Raw genomic sequence first — 18,237 nt, 5'->3', positions numbered from 1 at the left:
GTCGTTCTGGTGTAGAAACAGGAGAGGTCTAAGTCATAACGACATAGCTCTGCAAGCACGTCTGTTAAGGAGGTGTCGGCGGAACAAACCCAAGAAGAGCTCAACAGCCAACTTCAAGAGGCAGAGATCAAGTGGAAGAGAAGACTCGAGGTCCAAATGGCTAGGAAAAAAGATTTTGACGTAAGTCTTAAAAAATATTGTATACCAAACAAGTCCTGGATGTAAAAAAAAAGGCGTTTGAAGACCTCTAGTTACTAGAGCCTTCTCAAACCCCTGAGCCCCAAACAAAACAAGAAGAGGAAACCTTTGAGGAAGAAGGGGAGGAACAAGTGCAGCAGTACTGAGGCTTCAGAATACCAGGAATTTGAATGGCACAACATAGAAACAGACTCACCAAAGGAAGGGGTAGACACTTACCCTTCAGGACCTTCAACACCAGATGACATTGGTATCTATAACCAAGTTATAAAGATGGCAGCTGATAACTATGGAGTACAACTAGAAGAGGAAAAGCCACAATAATGTTTTCTGTTGGATACTCTTCTACCAAGTCAATCAAGGATTAAATTTTTGCCAGGACCTTCACCACCAGATGACATTGGTGTCTATAACCAAGTTTTAAAGATGGCAGCTGATAACTATGGAGTACAACTAGAAGAGGAAAAGCCACTATAATGTTTTCTGTTGGATACTCTTCTACCAACTCAATCAAGAAGTCAATTTTTGCCAGTGCTCCCAAGTGTTCTGGACCATGGGAAAACTGTCTTCAGTGAACCAGCTGTGGTACCCAGGGCTGAGAAGAAATACAAGCATTCTTCCAAAGACCCTAACTACTTAAAAGGAACCAGCCCAGCAGACTCCATAATAACTTCGGCCAGGAAGAGAGCCAACATCCCAAGCACCTCAGGAACTCCTCCAGATAAGGAGAGCAAGAAGATGGACCTCATGGGATGGAAAGTGGAAAGGAGTGCAGCGATCCAATGGCAAAAGCCAACTCCAATTCACTGCTACATAGTCATGCCTACCAACATTGGAAGGAGCTAGGCGAGCTAACGAAACACCTGCCGGAGCAGTATCAAAGGAGGGCATCTCATTTAGTGAAAGATGGTAAAAACATCGCCAATACTTGCCTGAAATCGGTTTTGGATGCAGCCGAAACATCAAGAAGACAAATGATGGGATCACAGAGAAGCACCATGCCTGGCTAGGAAACTAGGGTTCAAACCAGAAGTACAAGCCAATATACTTAATGCACCCTTCAATGGAGACCAGCTATTTGGAAGTCCAGTGGATGACACCCTGATCCAATTGAAAAAAGATAGCGAGACTGCAAAATCAAAGGGAGCTCTGCAGTTCAGAGGTAACTTGTGGGGAGGATCAATTGTATCAAAAAGACAAACAGGAAGTGGATCCTTCCACTCAGCAACATCCCATCAAACATACCAGCAGCCATTTCAGGGAGGTAACCAGTCAAGGCAACATCAGCAAAGCAACAGCTGGCAGTACTAACAGGAAGCTCTAGAAATACCGGTGCCGACATTCCCGATCAGAAGCAGGTCTGATAAAAGGGGGAAAATGCTATTAGCATCACTTCCAATATTAAATGGAATTATATTGAACGGAAACGTGGAAGGAGACATCCCTGCATCCCACACAAGACGGGGAAATGGCACCCTTTCAATCCTAGATCATATGATCAGTAGCATGGAGTTGTTTGAGACTGCTTCACATCTTCGCACCTACTTCTCTGAAGAGAGTGACCATGCTATCCTGCTATTACACACACAATGGAAAATAAGCACCTGCTCACCTAGTCAAATCATGTATCAACACAGCACAGTAGAGACAAAAATAAACCAAAGACGGATCTACTGGAACTCAACTATGTTAGACAAAATAACAACCTTAATTGACACAAACCATCTTCTATCCATGGAATACTCCGCTGACCTAATAACGAACTTTGAATCCCTCATCGAGAATCTAAAACAAGTTTTTCAAAACAAATTGCAACAAGCTGTACCAATAATAAATAAAAACAGAAATAAAATCTTGAATTCTGCAACTGCAAAAAAACTAAACAAACTTATTAGAGCCCAATACGTAGACCGCTCAATTCCAAGGCAGGCAGAAATTAATAAACTGAAAAATCAACTCAAGCGGGAAAGGAGTCGTCTAAAAAGAATAACGCAGGACAAAAATTGGATCGATTTACAAATTGCGGCAAAAAAGAGCAACCAACGATCATACTGGTCATTAATCGCAAAGGAAACCGGGACAAAAAAGGCCCTGCAGTCTATCCCAGTCCCACCCCAAGACTGGGAAATCTACCTGACAGCTTTGTACAAAGAAAACGTGAGTAACGAAACAGCCGAAAACACAGGAATCAATAGTGAAGGAAACAACGCTCCGATCGGACACGCTTCCCCGTTCTCAATAGAAATGCATATTCGAAAGGCGAGATCAACAGGAGCCTCCGGCCCAGACCAAATACCAATCAAGGTCTTACAGACAGACCCTAAGGGTTGGAGTAAGTTGCTCTCTCCCCTCTTTAACTACATCTTCAAAACAGGAATAGTGCCAAAATCCTGGAAAGGGAGTATTATAATACCGATCTTTAAAAAAGGATCAAGACATCAGGCGGGCAACTACCGCCAAATAGCATTACTAGATGCTACGGGGAAAATCTTTGCCGCTGAAGTGTTGGACCAACTCAAAAACTGGGCATTTTCACAGGATCTAATTCCCTTATACCAGGCCGGTTTTAGGCCAAAGCACTCGGCTATTGATAACATTGCGATATTACAAACAATCCTCGACAAATATGTTGTAGGAAAATCCCAACCGGTATACGCAGCTTTTATCGATTTTTCTACCGCATTTGATCGAGTAGACAGACCATCTCTCTGGAAAAAACTGAGGAAGCTAAGAATTCCTGAACAACTATTGCAAATCATAATTACACTACATTTGCACACGTGGTGCCAAGTGCAAATGGGGCGTGATAAGGGCCTGACCAACATAATTCCAACAGCAAACAGACTAAAGCAAGGGTGTCTCCTAGCCCCCTTGTTATTCTCACTATACCTTAATGATTTGCCTCAGCATCTGCAACAAGTGCCTAGTCTGCCACCAAAGATCGCTGCCCAAAACGTTCACGTCCTCTTATACGCAGACGATATCGTACTGTTAGATCTTACGCCCTTCGGTCTGCAAAGACTTTTAGACACCTTGAACAAATACACTCAGGAAAACTTTTTAATTCAAAATCTCACAAAGACAAAAATAGTTTCCTTCTCAGGAAGAAAAAGAAGTACTAAATTCCGTTGGAGACTCGGCGCTGGAACAATAGAAGAGACAGACGAATATACCTACTTGGCCGGATTTTTACTAAGACTTTAAAAAACAACTCACATGTTAACAACCTGACAAAGAAATCTGAGGTGCATGCTGGAGCCCTTCAAAGACTATACACGGCTTCAGGTAACAGACATTTTTCATCCCTTCTCAAAGTTTATAGTACAAAGATACCTCCAGTTCTATCATTTGCTTTGGAACACATTCCAATAAAACAGTGGTCATTCCTGGACCCAAAAGAAGGGAAGATATTGAGAAAAATGCTGAAGGTATCACAATCCATTCCGGTGCAAGCTCTCTGCCTCGAATTCTCAATCACCAGTTCATTTTCAAGAGCCATTGCAAACGTCATCAGGTGGGCATATAACCTGCTGCACGCAAAGGCTGGAACTCTCCGTGCACTACTCAAAGCCGAGACCTTCGACAGTGATGCTTCAAAACAAGTATTCTTCAGCAACATGTCCACTGCATTTAAACTAGCTGAGATCAACGTTAACCTGCTGCTTACGTGGACTCCATCACAACTGAAACTCTTTTTAAAATGTTTAACCCCCAGACTCAGTTACGATCTTGATTTTTCACACTGCGCCAAACTGTCTCTGTATAAAAACTTTGCGGAAACAATTGCACCTAAGCAAGTGCAACTATACATAGACTTCAATCTTTCGCACGGCGCTAGGAGAACAATCACCCTGTTACGGCTTGGCGTTCTACCAACACTAACTCTAACATCAAGATGGAACTTAAATGGTTCTTCATTATGCAACCTCTGCTACGGAGGGGAGCAGGATATAGAACATCTTTTATTCACATGCCCAAATCCAAAACTAGTGGCAGCGAGGACAAAACATCTGAATCCTATATACATTAACTGCCGCATCACTACTGTAAAGGACTTGATCACAGTATGTAAATCTCCCCCCAACGAATTTGTCTGTTTTAACTTTTATAAAATTTTAAAACCTTCTTTTTTAGCTTTGTATTAATATGAAATTCTAAAAGTATTTGTAATTGAATTTTATCGTATAAAATTTGTGGTCCTCAGAGTACCAAAACAAATAAAAATAAACTTGAACTTGAAACTAACAGGACAAGCAGTCATTTTGCGGACTTCCATGTGGGCGAGGACAACAACAAAGGGAGGGGGGGGGGGTTAGTTAGTGCCAAGACCGGAAAGGTGCAAGGGAAACTACTCAATATGCTTCTTAATTTCAAAGGTATATGGATTGCTCAGACCAATCCTAGACCTCCAATTTCTAAACGAGTCCATAAGAACTCAAATGTTAAAAATGACAACACTGCAGAAGGTAATACCACAAATTCAAATAGAGTATTTTATGGCCACAATAGATCTAAGAGACTCCTATCTACACATACCCATGAATACAAGCCACAAAAGATTCCTCAGATTCATCATGAACAAGGAACACTACCAGGTCAAGGTATTGGCCTTAGGTATAAAATCATTTTCATGGGTAGTCACAAAGTGCCCACCAACGTTAGCAGCACTGTTACCGTCCCAGGGAATACATGTGTATCCCTAACAGGACAATTGGCTGGTTAGAGCAAATTCATACAAATGCTAACAGAATATGCAAGAACACTATTCCAACTAGGATTGTCCATTCACATGGAAAAGTCCTAACTGGAACAAAGGAAGATATTCCTAGGTGCAAGATAAAATACTAGAAATGGGAAAGCCTTCCCAAGCGAGAAAAACGTAGAGGCGCTTCTGAAGGAGACACAATTCTACCAGAAGGGCAAGCTCTGACCGTGAGGATGGTGGGGAAGCTCTTGGTAATGATGGCATCTTGCATCCTGTTAATACAGCACACAAGGACTCATATACGACTACTTCAGAAATGGTTGCAGAACAAATGGTCACAGTCAACAGGGAGTTGGGAAGATATATTGGTTGTCATGCAGAAAATTAAGAACTAGCCTGGTAGAACAGAGCATATATACTACAAGGAAGGAAATTTACACAGCCAACTCATACAGTGGCCATAACAATGAACGCCTCACAGAAGGGATGGGGAGCACACACAAGCAATTTGAAGGTCGGGGGGGTCTGGAAGGACCAAATGCAGAACAACACATCAACTTCCTAGAACTAAAGTCTGTTTTCCTAGCCTTAACCCCTTCGACGCTCATGACGAGCTCAGCTCGTCATGGAGTTTCCATTGATTTCAATGGAAATTACATTGAAGTCCAGCAATATGCTTAGCATCCAAGTGGTTAAAAGCCTTTCAGAAAGAATTTTGGGAAAAATCAATTTTGATTCAAACAGACCACACAACCACGATGTTTTACATAACAAGGATGAACACAGTCAATGCCACTGGCAAAATTAGCACAACAAATATGTATCTGGGCCATCCAGAAGAAAATACACATGATCCATCTCCCGGGGAAAGACAATAGAGAAACAGACAGCCTAAGCAGACAAGCTTCATGATCTCACGAGTGGTAACTGAAACAAACTGTACTCTCTAAGATCTTTCAGAAATGTGGAATTCTAGAAATAGATCTCTTTGCAACTTTCCAGAATGCAAAATGGCAACACTTTGCCTCCAAACAACAGTGCCACCAATCACTCGGGACTGCATGGGTCGATAAACTGGTCAGGGAAATTTGCATAGGCTTTTACCCCCGATACAACTACTCCAGAAGGTGATCAGCAAATGCAGGAACAGCAGCATGACACTTATACTGGTTGCTCCACAGTGGGCAAGACAAACGTGGGTCTCAGAGCTCATAAACCTGGCACTGGGGAAGTTTTATAAACTACCAGTCAGGCAAAATCTTTTGTCAATGCAAGGAGGAAAAGAGTTCCACCTAGAGCCAGAATTCTCAAATCTCACAGCATGGCTCCTGAAGACCTAGACTTTGAACACTTAAAACTACCCGAATGAATAATGACAGTCCTGAAGGAGGAAAGAAAAACAAGAACAAGGAAATATTATTCCGCAAGATGGAAATGATACTCTGAGGTGCAGAAAAGGATTCCTGAAAAGAATATATAGGGAATAAACAGTTTTAAGTTACTTAACACACCTGCTAGAATGTAAAGTAACCTAATCATCACTAAAGGTACATTTGGCAGCAGTAGTGGGGTACACCCAAGACTACATGGGAAAAAGCTTTTTCACGTCACCAGTCCTCAAACAGTTCTTGGAAGGAGCAAAAAGGTATTGCACCTCCAAAGAGGGTACCTGCTCCAGCATGGAATCTAAATATAGTGCTCACACAGTTTTGTTTTGTTTTTTTGTTTTTTTTGCAGTGTTTTATATAGCGCGAACTAGACCCGAACCGAATCAGGTATCAGAGCGCTTTACATATATTTTCTAGTTACGTTACATGAGGACACACTTTCATTTTTTTTTTTTTTTAGGCACGGGGAGATTGGCGGCCAGATGTAGGTAATTTTAATTTACCACCTCTTAAATACCGATTCATACCGAATCGGTATTTAAGAGGTGGTAAAATTGAGGGGGGAGATGTAGGTATTTCAGATTCGGTAAATACCGAATCGTTAAGATTCGGTATTTACCGATTCTGTAAATACCGATTCGGTATTGCCCATTGATTCCTATGGGCCTTGCAGCCCATAGGAATCAATGGGCAATACCGATTCTGTAATTACAGAATCGGTAAATACCGATTTTAGCAAGGGTGCAGGGGGTGTCACTTTGACACCCTATGGCACCCCAAAATTAGGCATGTGCGCCATGTGGCACACAGACATGCCCTAAGGGCATGTCTGGGTGTCACATGGCACAGGTGTGCATGCACACATGTGCATGCACACCTGGATTCGGTATTTTACCACCCAATTGGATTGGGTGGTAAAATACCGATTCTTAAAGCCCTGTGGCACTCTGACATGTGCCAGCTACATCTGCATTTACAGAATCGGTATTTTACCGAGTCTGTATTTACCGATTCGGTAATTTTACAGAATCGGTAAAATACCGATTCTGTAAATGCATGCCCTACATCTCAAAATCCAATTACCGGTCGGTAACGGCCGAATTCGGCCGTTACCGACCGGTAATTGGCCACCTACATCTGGCCCTTAGTGATTTGCCCAGAATCACAGGAGTTTTTGGCGTCGTTACCGAGACTCGAACCCAAATACTCAGGTCCGAGGTCGAGCGCCCTAGCCGTTAGGCCAACTCCTCTCCCCTGTTAATGAAACAGTTAAATAAACAGTTAATGAAGGCATTCTTCAAACCATTACATAAAACCTCTTTACAAATGCTCACTCTAAAGACTGTGTTTCTCGTAGCCATTACTTCACTTTTCAGAGTTAGTGAATTGCAAGCAACCATTTTACAGGAACCGTACTTTCAGGTACACACGGATAGAATTGTCATGAGGACAGACCCTCAGGTATTGCTAAAGGTGATATCATAGTTTCACATCAGTCAATCTATTCAGATGCCAAGTTTCTTTCAGAAACCACGGAAACATGCAGACATTTTTTTTTACACACCCTAGACGCATGGTGATCAGTAATGTATTACATAATGAGACCAAAGCCTCATAGGGAGACAAAGCAACTCTTTGTGTCATTTACAAATAGTTTTCTGGGAAGACCGGTAACAAAGAACTCAGTTGCAAGATGTATTGCAGAAAAAAATACAATTATGCCACAAACAGGTGCGTGTAATACTACAAAAGAGTCCTAGTGCAGACTCCTCAAGAAAGAAAGGAGCTACTATTGCTTTCCTAACTAATACTCCGCTGCAAGACATTTGTATGGCAGCAACATGGGAATCAGTGCACACATTCACAAAATAATACTGTGTGGACATTCAGATGAACGAAGAAGCACAAGTAGGAGAAAGGGTCTTACAACATCTATTTGCTAATCAACTCTCATCTTCAGCCCAACCACCCCTGTAGTAAACCAGCATTGGCAATGCAATAGGTCTCGCATTTACACGAGTTTAAGCTATTGGCATTGTAAATGACAATGCTTTTTAGTTATGTTTTAAAAACAAAAATAAAAGGCATTGTCATTTGCAATGTCAATAGCTCTAACTCGCGTAAATGCGAGACCTATTGCATTGCAAATGCTTCTTCTAGCTTGTATTGTTCACACATCTGGACCTCACAGTCATGTTGCTTTAAAACGAGACAAAATCCTGCCTTGTTTATTTTGGAACTTGTATTCTTTGCCCTAATAGAAGGGGGTGTGATAATTATATTTTGTTTTGGGATACAGAAACGTGCAATCTGTTCATTATCCATCTGAAGCAAACACAAGCGTGCAAAATAATTACATTTATTTAACTTGACACCCCGAGCCACGAGACAAATACACTTCAAGTACTCCGACCACCCTCCTTACACTCTGGGCACAATGTCGTCACTCACTGCCTGTCCCACTCTAAAGAAGATTCTATGGCCAGGGGCGAGCCTGTTTTTGCTGCGGTGGTAGCTGCCCAAAACAGGCCCTGTACAAGCGTAGCTCTGTAATCACTAGACCGACAGGGTCTTAATAGAAGAGCAGATGGACGGGGCACAAGCCAGCGTGTCCTCAGCGGATCGTGTAATGGTACGGATCCATAATGTGACCAGAAAGCCTTACTGCAACCAGATCGTAGGAGTCGCTTTGGACGTTAGGAAATCTGTTCTATTTTGGGCCTGTTGTGACCGCCTTTATACCAACAACAAGGGGCTATGTGCATACTTCTACGCTGTGTATAGCCGTGCTATGTCCTCTATGACCTTCCTCACCCCAGGAAACGGTCCTGCAACGCTGCCAGCCCACTGCCCCCTAGCGGCATAGCCCTGTTCTAAGGATACCTTGGCTATTTTATGTGCTGTGATGACATCACCAGTTAAACTAGACAACGAGGAAGAGGCTGGCTTTAGCACTCTAGAGTTTTGTCCCTTTACTTTCCATGCAAATAAAAAACACGAGCACCTAAAAGGAGGAGGATTTTTCAGTGGCACCTTTCAGTAACTGTAAAGGATAAGGAGCAGAGGTAAAAATCTGACCCCTGGGGTCAGACAGAAGGTCATCGGTGTATTAACACCACGCTTAGAAGATAGCGCCTGACTGGGAGGGAGGGACGAGAGGGCATCTGGAAGGCTTGTTTACCTTCTTTGTTTCCCCTCCTCCCCCTGGAGACTCCGTTTGGCATCTGTAGTATAATGCCGCAAGTGAAAGATCCAGTCTGGGTGGGCGGGGCCAAAAGGAGACAGGGCGGTAACAAAGTAAGAAGCCTCAACGTACTAACCTGTCCATGGCTATTATTAGGCAATCGGTGGACAGTCAGCGCTTCCTTCGCCACAAATCAACACAACACAAAGATGCACAGTGACATGAAAGCAGCAGAGCAAGAGTTGAACACTCAGCGTATTGCCCCGAACATACTAACCTATTCATGGCTCCCAGTCATACTGGCAAGTACTGGTGCATATCACTCACTCTTACTGCCTCTGCGTCTCTCTCGCTCTGTCTGCCTGTGAGCTTCTACCTCCCTCCTTGTCTCATGGCTTGCCCCATTCTAGTTAACACACAGCGTATTTCCCCGAACGTACTAACTTGTCTGTGGCTTATTATTAAACAATTGGTGGACAGTCTGCACTTCCTTCACCACAAATCAACACAACACAAACATGCACAGCGACGTGAAAGCAGAAAAGCAAAAATTTAACATGCAGCGTCTTGCCCCAAACGTACTAACCTCTCCTGTGAAAGCAGAAGAGCAACAATTGAACACACAGTGTATTACCCTGAATGTACTAACCTCTCCGTGGCTTATTATTAGACAATCGGGGGATATTCGCCGCTTCCTTCGCCACGCATCAACACAACATGAACACGTAAAAGCAGCTTCACTTAAATGAACAATTGCCTACAACCAATCATAATAATAAAGAAAACAGTGTAACGCCGCAAAAATGTATGCTATGCTTAGAAGTGAAAGCAGATTCACTTTAATGAAAAAAGTGCCTACACCAACTAATCAAGTCAATAGTGTACCGCCGCAGGTACACCGTGCAGTCTGGATGGGTGAGCTTAATTAAAAAAAAATTTTTATTGTTTTTTCCACAAAGAAAAATACATAACAGGCATGTCATCATCAAGCAGTGTCCCCGCGCCCCCCACTCCACATCCCCTCCATATCCGTCAAATTGCAATGTCCCATCATCATAGTTCAAATGTTCTTCCATAACAGTATATCCCGTAATTCCCACCCATCTTCTCGATTTCGTACAGCATGCCCTCCCACAAGAAGCCAACGTGTACATGCTCGGGCCCCTCAGAGACCTCCGTCTAAACCATGATAGTGTCTCCATTCACTCCATACTCTACGGAATTTTTTCGGGCATCCTCTAGATTTGTATGTGACCCTTTCAGCCGCCATGTACATGTCTAGACCCCTCCTCCACTCCCCCAGATGGGGTGTATCAGGCGCCCCCCATTTCCTTGCTAAGTCTCTTTTGGCCACTACTAAGGCTAACACTAGGAAGATTAGCAATGGACAGGCCAAGTCTACATCATTAGTCATTCCCAATAGGATGAGCTTTGGGTCTAATGGTATGTCTATCTCCAGTACTTCACTCAATTCAGCGGTGATCGCAACCCACTATGCCTGAATATTTGGGCAGGACCATATTATATGTGTGAAACCCCCATTATCATGTCCGCAATGCAGGCAGCTAGGATCAGAGACTCTCCCCATTTTATAGAGCCTTATTCTATCATAATAATTCCTGTGTAGGACCTTGAACTGGATCAGACGCAAGCGTGACTTGATTGCCACTTCCCTAGGGTGCATCAGAACCACCCCCCAGTCTACATCATCCATCTCCCCTACGTCTTGTTCCCATGTGACTCTAAGACCCTCCAGTTTATCCGGTTTATTATTCATGATCGTCTTGTATGTCAGGGATACAGCCTTTTCGGGGATCCTTTCCTGCAATAAGCGGCCCTCTAGTGGCGCGTATTCGGGGAGTGGCTCTTGTAGTGCTACTTCTGCCCGCCATGCATGTCTCAATTGTATGTATTTAAAAAACTGGGAGCAGTGTATTCCAAATTCAGCCTGTAGGGAAGTAAAGGGTTTTAATTCTCCATTTTTGGCTACATCCCCCAGAGTGGAGACGCCAATGGCGTCCCATCCCTTGAACCCCTTCAGCTTGCCAAGTTCTTTGAGCCAGGAGCACTCCCATAGCGGGGTCTGCTTCGTAGGTCTACGTGCCCACCCAGTGACATTCGAGACTCTGTTCCATGCCCTCAGCGTGATTTTAGTAGCCGGTAATAATCTGGCCTGACCCTTCCCACCATATATGTAGTGGAGGCACGAATGTGTACCCATGGTGTACCTTTCTAGTGCATAGGTGGGATGTGTGGCGGGTGCATGTATCCAGTCATTAATGGGGGTTAAGTGCTCTGCCCAGTAGTAAGCTTCAAGGTCCGGAACGGAGATCCCTCCGTCATATTGGTGTCGCTGCAGTGTTGCCAGTGCCACTCTAGGGTGTTTTCCCAACCATAGGTAGGACCGGAGCTCCGCCTGTACGTCCCGAAAAGTCTTAGGTGGCACTGGGAAATATTCATTTTGAAAGGCGTAGAGGAATTTTGGGAGTGAGATCATTTTGAACATAGCTGCCCTTCCAAGTATAGTCAAGGGGAGCGTTTGCCACCTACAGGCATCAAGTTTGAAGTCACGTATAACCCGGTTAACATTTCGTTCATATGAGACGGTGCTGTCAGTTGTGACAAATATCCCTAAGTACTGAAATCCGTCTTCGGTCGTCTGTAGCCTCTGTGGCAATTGGGGCCAGTCTTTACGTCCTCGGGGGTCATAGAGCGTCGATTTGTGCCAGTTGATCTGGTATCCTGACCTAGCGCCATATCTTGCCAATTCGTCGAACAGCGCCGGTATTGTGCTTTTCGGTTGCGTGACATATAGCAGAACATCATCGGCATATAAGGACAGTTTCTCGTCCTGTTACCAATTTTGCGCCTGTATTTGGGTCCAAAGCCCATTTGTTCTAGCACTCCCTCCAAGAAGGGCCAATGGACAGCATCAAATGCCTATTCTGCATCTAGGGACAGGAACCAATGTGGCTCTGTTCTGCCTTCCACCTCACGGAGCCAATTATGTGTTCTTCGCAAGTTGTACCTAGTTGCCCTTTCCGGGATGAACCCCGTCTGGTCCATATGGATCAACCCCGGGATGACCCTTCTCATGCGAAGAGCCAGTATCGTGGCATAGATCTTTGCTTCCACGTTCAGCAATGAGATGGGGCGATAGGATGCGCAATCCTCCGCTGGTTTCCCCGACTTATGAATCGGGACAATCGTGGCCTGTCTGATGTCCGACGGGAACTGTCCCTCCTCCTCAGCATCCCGGAAGAGGCCCTGTAAGTGTCGAGTCAGGAGGTCAGCCATCAAATGAAAAACTCCGCCGGGAATCCATTGGGGCCCGGGGCTTTTCCCCACTCAGAGTTTAGTCAGCGCCACCCTAACTTCTTCCTCAGTGACATCGGACTCTAGGTCCATTCGGTCAGTTTTTTCAAGAGTCTGGAGGTTGATGGTTGTCATGTATTGCAATGCCTCCAGTTTGGAACCCAAATCACGGTCCTTGTAGAGGGTTTCATAGCAGTCGGCAAATGCTTCAGCTATCTTGTCATCGGTACATACCCAGTTGACATGGCCCACCCGTATTCCGTCGACCCAACGTTCATCTCTCTCTTTCCTGCTAAGCCATGCCAAAAGTCGGCCAGATTTATCTCCCACATCATAGATGCGGTGAAGAGTGGCTAGTGCTTGCGTCTTAGCCTCCCCCGTGATTAGTTGTCTGTACTGGGCCTGTGTATCTGCAAGGTGTCGTTGTGTCCCTAGATCCCTCGTGAGTAGGTGTTCGCTCTCCAGCTGCAATATTTGTGCTTCCAAGGTCTGGATCTCAGACTGTCTCTTTTTCCTAGCCTCCGCCAGTCTACAGTGAGCCCTATCTCAAAGCACTACTTTAAGTGCTTCCTATAGTACTACCCGTGAGTCCACGGTTCCCACGTTTTCTGCCAGGTACACCTTCACGTCAGCTCTTAGCCCCTTTATGATATCCGGGTCTTGCAAGTCCCAGGCTGAGAGTCTAAGGATTGCGGGGCCTTCCCTCCTCCGCCTACCAATCTGTATCGCATGGGGTGAGTCATCAGATATTCCTCGGGCATAGTATTCCGCTGAGTCTGTCCCCTGTTGTGCCTGTCTCGCCATAAAGATATAGTCCAGGCGGGAGTAGACTTTGTGTGCTCCCGAGAAGAAGGAGTATGCCTGTGTGTCTGGGTGTAGCCAGCGCCACACATCCAGAAGGCCCAGTGTCGTCATAACTTTGTCTAGTGGGGTCATAGTGTGGGGTCTGTCTCGTTCACCTGTCCTGTCTGCAGCCGTACTCTTCACGTCATTGAAGTCCCCCCCAATGATTTGGATCGTGTCTGATGTGTTGAGAATGATGTCTGACACTCCCTTCATAGTATCTGCCTGTAGTTTAGGCGGGGCATAGGCTGAGATAAATGTGTATTCTCTCCTTCCCCATGTCCCTCTCACTCCCACGTAGGTACCCTGACGGTCAGTCCAAACCCTTGTCACTTTCGTTGGTGGATGTTTTTTAATCAGTATTGCAACCCCTCTGGAACCCGAGGTAAACCCTGCATGTGCTAGCACTTTATACTGTCCTCTCGCCAGAAATGCGCATTTAGTGCCTTGCAGGTGTGTTTCTTGAAGGAGTATCACGTCCGCCCCAGACCTTTTGACATATTTATTGACTAAGCCTCGTTTGATCCTGCAGCCTAAGCCGTTTACGTTCCAGGTCATCACCTTAATGCCCCCCTATTTCCAGTGTCTCCTTCAGGGCTCCCCATACTCATATTGGCGGTGTGTGAGTAAGAGCCCGGATACCTTGTGGGGGCGGTCGACGCGGGCAGTAAGTCGTCGTCCGGTAGAGTATGTTAGGTAATATCAGAGAACATCTAACTGGTTGTGGTGGAGTGTGTTGCATCATGCACGTGCCTTCCTGACAAATGAATGCATCATCCGTGTTGTGAGACTCCCTCCCAACTCCCCTCAACACCCTCCCCCTCCCCCCGTGTGCTGCCTCCTACGTGCTTAATCCAACTCAGAAACTTGCCCCAACTCTTCCCCTCTCCCCCCACCCCACCTTCCTCCCCCATCAGGCCCATCTTCTACCTCACCTTGCGATAAGCCTTAACGGCAGGAAAAGGTCTGTCGCCCTCCCTGTTATCTCCCTCTCCTGTAGAGCTACCCCAACTCGTTAATCACACAATAGCCAAAGTGGCCAAGTATTCCAAAGTCCACAGTGTTGAGTATAAATTCTCTATAGGAAGAAGATAGAACAAGAGAAAACAATCAAAAAAGAACTCCGTATTGAGCAAAAAAATAGAAGTTTGTGTGAGTCACTTGCGTGCTTCCTTGCGGTCTAGCCGATAACGTGTTCATCTACCATCCCGACTATTCAAGTGACGCGGGGGACGGTCTCATCCGGCGTCGCGGGTCCATCCGTGGCAGGCCCACTCTCCAGTTCTTGGATGGCCAGTGCCAACGGGTGGAGCGACTGGTCCTCTCCTTCCTCAGCCCCGGACATTTCTCCTCCCATTTCATTCTCCATCTCCGTGTGCTCCTCTACAGCAGGGGCGCTGAACCTAGATCCCGATGGACCTTCAAGCCGTGATGAGCCAGAGTCTCGCTCTTTCCTAGGGGATCCATTCTGCGACGGATATGGCGTCGTTTGTGTCCTCCTCAGTCCCCGTGGTCTATGCCTCCTCTGTGGCTGTACTCGCTCCCATAGGTTTCCAACTACCGGGTCTGTCCTCGGCGCAGGTGTCTCATTCCCCTCTCGCCTTCGGAGGGGTGGGCGTTCCTCCAACCATTGCCATGCATCATCCGGATGGACGAAGAAGTATGTTTTGTCCTTATATATGACCCTTAGTTTCGCTGGGAAGAGGAGCATGTATTGTATCTTCAAGTCTCTGAGTTTGGCCTTTACTGTGTCAAAGGAGCGTCTTGCCTTCTGTACCTCCTGGCTGTAGTCGGGGAAAATCATTATTTGTGCGTTCTAAAATCGAATCTCTCCCAGTTTTCTTGCTTCTCGCAGAATCAGGTCTCTGTCAGCAAAGTTCAAGAACCTCGCGATGATCGGTCTTGGCCGCCCCCTGCCAGTGGCTTGGCCATAAGCGCTCTGTGCGCCCTTTCAAAGATGAAGCAGTTGGAGAAGTGCGCCCAGGGTAGAGTCTCTATCAGCCACTTGCGCAGAAACGCCGCCATATCGGCCCCTTCGATACCTTCTCTAAATCCCACAAAACGGAGGTTGTTCCGCCGCACCCTGTTTTCTGCGTCGTCCACCTTCCATAGGAGCTGTTTGTGGGCAGCCTGTAAGTCTTTAACGTCCTTCCGGAGGCCGTGTATGACATCCTCCTCCTCCCCCAGCCGCGTCTCCGCCGTGGTGACCCTCTTTGTAAGGTTTCTGAAGTCCTGCTGCAGTAGATTGACCTCCACCCCCACCTCACCGATCTTCACCTCGAGGGCCGCTCTGGACGCCTGAATATCTGCTCTAGAAGCCTGTATCGCATTCATCAGGAGAGCTGTGTCCGAGCTCGATCCCGTCGCATCTCCTCCACCAGTCTGATGTGCCACTGCGAATTTGTCGATGAGGCCTAGCTTCTGTGCCTTCGCGACCGCCTCCTTCTTCCCCATGGCGGACTGGCTTCTCCGTCGCGGGTGGGGGAGGGTAAAGTCCAAGGACCGAGTATTTGCCCGAAGACCACTTCTGCCCTCCACCGCGCTCTCGGAACGGGGGCCCAGCAGGGAGCACGGGGATGAGCGCCAGCAGTTGCAGGGGAGTGGCCCGGCAGGCGAGGGCCCCAGGCCGCAGCGATCTTCCTCTGGGTGCTGTAAGTAGGGGTAGTGGTGCAGCGGAACGACTGGTTAGGCCGGGTCCAGAGGGGTGTCTCTCGGCCCAGTGGGGAGGCGCAGCCGAGGGGGCAAGCAGTCCGTGATTTCGAGACGGCAGTGCTCACCGTTCCTAGACAGTCTCCTGGTCAGGTACAGCCCTCTGGGTAGTATGGGCACTGGGCATAACAAAGGCGACGTGGGGCTGCACAGAGTGACCCCCGCACCGCGTATCCCCTAACCCGCCTTCTTCCCCCGATTACCGAACAGCAGCGGGGTCAGCCTCCTCCTGCCAGGGGTGTGCCGTGTCTCTGTGCGTCCGCAGGCTGGGTCGCCTCTTCACCCCGTGCATGCAATTGGGGCCCTACCGTCGCGGCTCGCAGGGGTCCCTCCACCGCAGCCCACACGCCTGAGTCATCTCAGGGGTCCGGAACCAGGGCACCTTGCCTGCCATCCCAGCGCCGCACGGGGGGAGGGGTCGGGCGAAGGTCTCACTCCGCTGGTACGCTGCCTCCGTAAGATCCGCGCAGGTCCCGGTATAGCAAAGGAGGACTCCGGGGTAGCTCCCAGCCCCAAAGCTGAGCAATGCCACAAGACCGCGTCTCCACAACCCCTCAGGCGGCCTTCAGGTTCGAGCCCCGGATTACTCGGCGATCCGATGTGGCCGCCGCCATCTTGATTCCGGCTCCAGCTCCGGACCCGTTTGCTATTTTCAGTGATTTGTGCGTTCTTGCGGCTCGGGAGGAATGGCAAATGCAGCTGCTGGGGTCAGCCAGTCATTCGCCACCGCATGTGACTTTTTAGAAGTCGGTGGAGCTAGTTAGCGATGTCGGATTAATTCAGCTAGCCGGAGCTGGCGCAGAGTGCGACTCTCTCGACCATGTTGCTAGCCACGCCCCCCCGATGGGTGAGCTTAATTAGACAGGGCGGTAACAAGGAGGAAATAAGAAGCCTTCTGTACAATCCAAAACCAGCATTTAGCATGGATGATGACGCAAGGGCGGGGCTTAAGCACCACTTCTGCAATCTTACCAATTACAATAAGCCTCGCAGAGCGAGAAGCGCCTGAGCGCTCAAGCACTAGGTTTGTGATTCCTAAAAACTGCTACAAAATCAATGCACAGTGTGTGAATCCAGAAAAGATTCACGCTGCAAAATGTATAGTTTCTTACCTTTCTGGATTCACATGGGAACCCACCCTCGCCTGTCAAGAAGATGAGAGAGAGGAAGGACAAAAAAAACCTGTGAAGATGGCAACCAAACGTGGGAACTTCCAGAGGGAGCATGGCGACACCACAACGTTCACCAAATGGAGGTACGTTGACGCCCACCAACAACAAACACTAAAAGGGTAAAAGGTTTTAGAGACAATTTGGACCCAACCACTAGATGGCAGAATAATGCACAGCATGTGAATCCAGAAATTCTATAAGCTGCAAAACTACACCGACCGGTATGAAACTAACTATATGTTTCCCCTTTTCCTTGGTAAACTGCTGCTGTAATTGTGCTCCTTGACCTGCCTTTTACCGTGCTGCTGGCTCTGCCGGCAGGCCTTGTGACATTAGAAGGCAAGTGTAATAACTTATTGTAGTTGAGCAGCTACCTCGTTTTCCTATAGGCCTGTAATATGGAATTGAAAGACCGGTTTTTAGGTCTCGCATGGCGTTGCAGCGCAAAGCGCTGCTCGCTCTGTGAGAGATTTTGTGGATGAGGGGTTTTCAGAAAGGGACTCCAAGCCCTGCCTGTCATTTACATTGGCTTGCGTTACCGTTTATGCTAAACTGTGGCCTGCCATTGGAAATGAGGTTTTTTTTGTTGACGCCCTTTCGCCTTCGATCCGGACTGGATCGCCTCCTTTGCTGCTGTCGCAAAGCACTTTCTTATCTTTATGGGGCCATGTGTTTTTATTAGAAACACATGGCCCCATAAACAAGAGATTGATGTTTGTTAAA

At 46.8% G+C, this 18,237-nt stretch overlaps 1 protein-coding gene across 2 annotated transcripts in view; it reads left to right on the top strand.

Annotated features, from left to right (window-relative positions):
* Positions 1-18,237, top strand: part of ABCB10 (ATP binding cassette subfamily B member 10) — an 878,274-nt gene that overhangs the window by 240,621 nt on the left and 619,416 nt on the right. The gene's annotated exons all lie outside the window — the stretch shown is intronic.

This window comes from Lissotriton helveticus, chromosome 6 (assembly GCF_964261635.1).
Source record: "Lissotriton helveticus chromosome 6, aLisHel1.1, whole genome shotgun sequence".
Classification (NCBI taxonomy): domain Eukaryota; kingdom Metazoa; phylum Chordata; class Amphibia; order Caudata; family Salamandridae; genus Lissotriton; species Lissotriton helveticus.
This window is presented reverse-complemented; position numbering and strand designations above follow the sequence as displayed.